The sequence below is a fragment of the Babylonia areolata genome, unplaced genomic scaffold (genome assembly GCF_041734735.1).
Source record: "Babylonia areolata isolate BAREFJ2019XMU unplaced genomic scaffold, ASM4173473v1 tig00006938, whole genome shotgun sequence".
Lineage (NCBI taxonomy): Eukaryota > Metazoa > Mollusca > Gastropoda > Neogastropoda > Buccinidae > Babylonia > Babylonia areolata.
The window spans coordinates 12,501-17,500 of NW_027468405.1; the positions used below are offsets into that span (position 1 = coordinate 12,501).

Consider the following 5,000-nt stretch of genomic DNA (forward strand, 5'->3'; position numbering starts at 1 on the left):
TCACCAAAGGACGGGCAGAACCCGACTGGCTTTGAACTAATAAAAGCGCTCTTTCCCCGAGGGGTCGGAGCTGGTCGGCATGTATTAGCTCTAGAATTACCACAGTTATCCAAGTAAATTTGGATCATCTAAGGAACCTCGACTGATTTAATGAGCCATTCGCGGTTTCACCGTACGAGGGTGTGAACTTAGACATGCATGGCTTAATCTTTGAGACAAGCATATGACTACTGGCAGGATCAACCAGAATGCAACCCGTATTCTGCGTGCCCCCGGGAGACGGTTGCAGCGCCAGTTGGGACCGCTGCTCACAGAAACGAGGGCTGAGCTCTTTCCGTGGGCGGTCCGCGGCAGCACTATCAACTGAAACCACCGGACAACAGATTCAGGGCCTGAGAGTGCAACGAATCCATCGGTCTCGGCGGGAGGCGCGCCAAGAAGAAGAAGGAGGAGGAGGAGACCAGACCGGACCGGACCGGACCCCACCCTTTCTTCCTCCTCGACACCGTCTCCCGCCCGTTTCCACGTGCCGGACGACGCCCGGTTAGAGACGGGCGCGCCCTTGACGAGATGAAGCAGGCGTTACGCTTTGGGACGCCGAAGGGGCTGGGGAGCACCAACGACCGTCAGTGAGGGAGGAGAGAAAACGCTTCTCTCGACCCGTCGTCAGCGAACGCACCGAACCTTCTACGGACCGTGAGACGCCGGCCGACAAGCCGAGCCCCGGCAAAGGAAGCCCGGCGAGGCGGCCGTGCGCGTTCACACTTGGACGCGCAGGCGGGAAGCTCGGCAGCCGGGCGGGTAGCCTGCGGGGAGCTGGTGGGCTCCCGAGACTCCCGTCCCCCGACTCGGGCCTCGCACGCCGAGCGGTCGCTAGCTTGCCAGTGCAAAAGACAGAAGCGCGGGGGCAGTAAAGCCAGGCGGACGGGTCGACCGTTGCCGGCTGTGCGCCGACCGGAGCGATCCGCCACGCCACGCCGCGTCCCCCACAACCAGGGTGTCGCATAAGGCGCTGCGAAGGTGGACCTTGATCCACATTGGGCAGAGCCTGAGTTGAGGCCCCCCAGCACGTGCCTGGGGACCAGGCGTTGAGGAGTAGGCCTTTTTTTGAGGGCCCAGAAAGTATTTTGGCAATTGTAGCGAGGTTTTGGAGTTTTATCCACAACCTTTACCTGCCTTTTTTTCTCTCCGAGCATGCCAAAGTTGAGAGAAAACGCCGTTTGGCATGGACGGGAGGAGGTGTGGAGGAGTAGTCCATTTTTGAATGGCAGCGGAAAGATTTTGGCAATTGTAGCGAGGTTCTTCGGACTTTTATCCACAACCTTTACTGCCTTTTCCTCAGCGAGCATGCCAAAGTTGAGAGAAAACGCCCTTCGCCATTGACGGGACCAGACGTTGACGACTACGTCTTTCTTTTTTTCACGGCGCCTGAACGATTTGGGCAATTCTCCACAGCGCGTTTACTTTTTATCCACAACCTTTACCTGCCTTTTCCTCAGCGAGCATGCCAAAGTTGAGAGGAAAACGCCGTTTGGCATGGACAGGAGCAGGCGTTGACGACCAGGTCTTTTTTTTGGTCTTTTTTTTTCACAGCGCCGGAAGGATTCAGGCAATTCTCCAAAGCCGGTTACTTTTATCCACAACCTTTACTGGACCTTTTTTTTCTTTTTTTCCTTTTTCTCTCTCGAGCATGCCAAAGTTGATAGAAAACGCGGTTCGGCATGGACGGGAGCAGGCGTTGAGGAGTAGGCCTTTTTTTGAGGGCCCAGAAAGTATTTTGGCAATTTTTTACTTTTTTATCCACAACCTTTACCTGCCTTTTTTTCTCTCCGAGCATGCCAAAGTTGAGAGAAAACGCCGTTTGGCATGGACGGGAGGAGGTGTGGAGGAGTAGTCCATTTTTGAATGGCAGCGGAAAGATTTTGGCAATTGTAGCGAGGTTCTTCGGACTTTTATCCACAACCTTTACCTGCCTTTTCCTCAGCGAGCATGCCAAAGTTGAGAGAAAACGCCCTTCGCCATTGACGGGACCAGACGTTGACGACTACGTCTTTCTTTTTTTCACGGCGCCTGAACGATTTGGGCAATTCTCCACAGCGCGTTTACTTTTTATCCACAACCTTTACCTGCCTTTTCCTCAGCGAGCATGCCAAAGTTGAGAGGAAAACGCCGTTTGGCATGGACAGGAGCAGGCGTTGACGACCAGGTCTTTTTTTTGGTCTTTTTTTTTCACAGCGCCGGAAGGATTCAGGCAATTCTCCAAAGCCGGTTACTTTTATCCACAACCTTTACTGGACCTTTTTTTTCTTTTTTTCCTTTTTTCTCTCTCCGAGCATGCCAAAGTTGATAGAAAACGCGGTTCGGCATGGACGGGAGCAGGCGTTGAGGAGTAGGCCTTTTTTTGAGGGCCCAGAAAGTATTTTGGCAATTTTTTACTTTTTTATCCACAACCTTTACCTGCCTTTTTTTCTCTCTCCGAGCATGCCAAAGTTGAGAGAAAACGCCGTTTGGCATGGACGGGAGGAGGTGTGGAGGAGTAGTCCATTTTTGAATGGCAGCGGAAAGATTTTGGCAATTGTAGCGAGGTTCTTCGGACTTTTATCCACAACCTTTACCTGCCTTTTCCTCAGCGAGCATGCCAAAGTTGAGAGAAAACGCCCTTCGCCATTGACGGGACCAGACGTTGACGACTACGTCTTTCTTTTTTTCACGGCGCCTGAACGATTTGGGCAATTCTCCACAGCGCGTTTACTTTTTATCCACAACCTTTACCTGCCTTTTCCTCAGCGAGCATGCCAAAGTTGAGAGGAAAACGCCGTTTGGCATGGACAGGAGCAGGCGTTGACGACCAGGTCTTTTTTTTGGTCTTTTTTTTTCACAGCGCCGGAAGGATTCAGGCAATTCTCCAAAGCCGGTTACTTTTATCCACAACCTTTACTGGACCTTTTTTTTCTTTTTTTCCTTTTTTCTCTCTCCGAGCATGCCAAAGTTGATAGAAAACGCGGTTCGGCATGGACGGGAGCAGGCGTTGAGGAGTAGGCCTTTTTTTGAGGGCCCAGAAAGTATTTTGGCAATTTTTTACTTTTTTATCCACAACCTTTACCTGCCTTTTTTTCTCTCCGAGCATGCCAAAGTTGAGAGAAAACGCCGTTTGGCATGGACGGGAGGAGGTGTGGAGGAGTAGTCCATTTTTGAATGGCAGCGGAAAGATTTTGGCAATTGTAGCGAGGTTCTTCGGACTTTTATCCACAACCTTTACCTGCCTTTTCCTCAGCGAGCATGCCAAAGTTGAGAGAAAACGCCCTTCGCCATTGACGGGACCAGACGTTGACGACTACGTCTTTCTTTTTTTCACGGCGCCTGAACGATTTGGGCAATTCTCCACAGCGCGTTTACTTTTTATCCACAACCTTTACCTGCCTTTTCCTCAGCGAGCATGCCAAAGTTGAGAGGAAAACGCCGTTTGGCATGGACAGGAGCAGGCGTTGACGACCAGGTCTTTTTTTTGGTCTTTTTTTTTCACAGCGCCGGAAGGATTCAGGCAATTCTCCAAAGCCGGTTACTTTTATCCACAACCTTTACTGGACCTTTTTTTTCTTTTTTTCCTTTTTTCTCTCTCCGAGCATGCCAAAGTTGATAGAAAACGCGGTTCGGCATGGACGGGAGCAGGCGTTGAGGAGTAGGCCTTTTTTTGAGGGCCCAGAAAGTATTTTGGCAATTTTTTACTTTTTTATCCACAACCTTTACCTGCCTTTTTTTCTCTCCGAGCATGCCAAAGTTGAGAGAAAACGCCGTTTGGCATGGACGGGAGGAGGTGTGGAGGAGTAGTCCATTTTTGAATGGCAGCGGAAAGATTTTGGCAATTGTAGCGAGGTTCTTCGGACTTTTATCCACAACCTTTACCTGCCTTTTCCTCAGCGAGCATGCCAAAGTTGAGAGAAAACGCCCTTCGCCATTGACGGGACCAGACGTTGACGACTACGTCTTTCTTTTTTTCACGGCGCCTGAACGATTTGGGCAATTCTCCACAGCGCGTTTACTTTTTATCCACAACCTTTACCTGCCTTTTCCTCAGCGAGCATGCCAAAGTTGAGAGGAAAACGCCGTTTGGCATGGACAGGAGCAGGCGTTGACGACCAGGTCTTTTTTTTGGTCTTTTTTTTTCACAGCGCCGGAAGGATTCAGGCAATTCTCCAAAGCCGGTTACTTTTATCCACAACCTTTACTGGACCTTTTTTTTCTTTTTTTCCTTTTTTTCTCTCCCGAGCATGCCAAAGTTGATAGAAAACGCGGTTCGGCATGGACGGGAGCAGGCGTTGAGGAGTAGGCCTTTTTTTGAGGGCCCAGAAAGTATTTTGGCAATTTTTTACTTTTTTATCCACAACCTTTACCTGCCTTTTTTTCTCTCCGAGCATGCCAAAGTTGAGAGAAAACGCCGTTTGGCATGGACGGGAGGAGGTGTGGAGGAGTAGTCCATTTTTGAATGGCAGCGGAAAGATTTTGGCAATTGTAGCGAGGTTCTTCGGACTTTTATCCACAACCTTTACCTGCCTTTTCCTCAGCGAGCATGCCAAAGTTGAGAGAAAACGCCCTTCGCCATTGACGGGACCAGACGTTGACGACTACGTCTTTCTTTTTTTCACGGCGCCTGAACGATTTGGGCAATTCTCCACAGCGCGTTTACTTTTTATCCACAACCTTTACCTGCCTTTTCCTCAGCGAGCATGCCAAAGTTGAGAGGAAAACGCCGTTTGGCATGGACAGGAGCAGGCGTTGACGACCAGGTCTTTTTTTTGGTCTTTTTTTTCACAGCGCCGGAAGGATTCAGGCAATTCTCCAAAGCCGGTTACTTTTATCCACAACCTTTACTGGACCTTTTTTTTCTTTTTTTCCTTTTTTCTCTCTCCGAGCATGCCAAAGTTGATAGAAAACGCGGTTCGGCATGGACGGGAGCAGGCGTTGAGGAGTAGGCCTTTTTTTGAGGGCCCAGAAAGTATTTT

General features: G+C 50.1%; 1 non-coding gene across 1 annotated transcript in view; it reads right to left on the bottom strand.

Annotated features, from left to right (window-relative positions):
* The window catches only part of LOC143278570 (small subunit ribosomal RNA), a 1,829-nt gene extending 1,579 nt beyond the window's left edge, over positions 1-250 (bottom strand). The window contains exon 1 of the ribosomal RNA XR_013054190.1: positions 1-250. This exon is cut by the window's left edge and continues 1,579 nt beyond it. This is a non-coding gene — a ribosomal RNA (small subunit ribosomal RNA).
* Positions 251-5,000: the final 4,750 nt, after the last annotated feature.